Here is a 944-nt window from a genome sequence, read left to right on the forward strand (position 1 = left end):
AAAAGTAATCACTGTGAAATCCTTCCAGATCCCCTTCTCTGTAACAACGGTTTAATTCCAGAGAAACATACTTTGTAAAAGTTCAATTCTTAAGCCTCGTTTTAGCAAGAAAAAGGAATTTCTCTTCACTTAAGCCCTCGCCAGCCTTCTTGTCTCACCTAAGAGGAAAAAATAACATAGTCAACAAAATTCAGGGATTCAAATAAATAGATGGCAAACTATGCAGCCAAAGAAGGGAGTAGGGAGAAGTGGGAAAATAGGTACACCACGGGAGAAACACTTGTGAAGATCACAGCCCAGAGACTCAGATCCACTAACTGACTCAATTATTAGATTATAGAATGTTCCCTCTCCCTGAACCCTAACACCACCACCAGCAGGGCTTCAGTATAACAACAGAGGATTACATTTGAAAAAGCTGCAAGATACAGACTCTCTGAAGAATCCAAAAGGAAGGCTGAAAGTCAAGAATGAAGTGAAACACATGAGCACTGGCAGAATCTGAAACTGTACCTACAGTTACAGCTAACATTAAACATAGCCTGCCATTTAGCTAGGTTAATATAAATTTTCACAGTAAAGGCCTGTTTACCTCAATTCCTTTTACTCACTATAACATTTCTGGCTTTCAACAAAAAGTTACAGGGCATGCCAAAAGGCAAGAAAAAACACACTTTTAAAAGACATGCAATCATTAGAACCAAACTCAAATGTGACGCAAATGTTGAAAATTATAAGGTAGGGGATTTATAATAACTATAATTATTGTGTTAAGTGTGCTAATGGAAAAAATCAACAACATGCAAGAAAAGATGTGTAATGTTGGTTCTTTTTCATCCAGTTAACTCTCTCGTACTAATTAGGCTCTCGTACTAGTCTCTGATGGAAACACTGTCATGGACACACCAAAAAAGATAGCCTTACCAGGTTTCTTAGCATTCCTT

Source organism: Galeopterus variegatus, unplaced genomic scaffold (genome assembly GCF_000696425.1).
Source record: "Galeopterus variegatus unplaced genomic scaffold, G_variegatus-3.0.2 Scaffold759, whole genome shotgun sequence".
Lineage (NCBI taxonomy): Eukaryota > Metazoa > Chordata > Mammalia > Dermoptera > Cynocephalidae > Galeopterus > Galeopterus variegatus.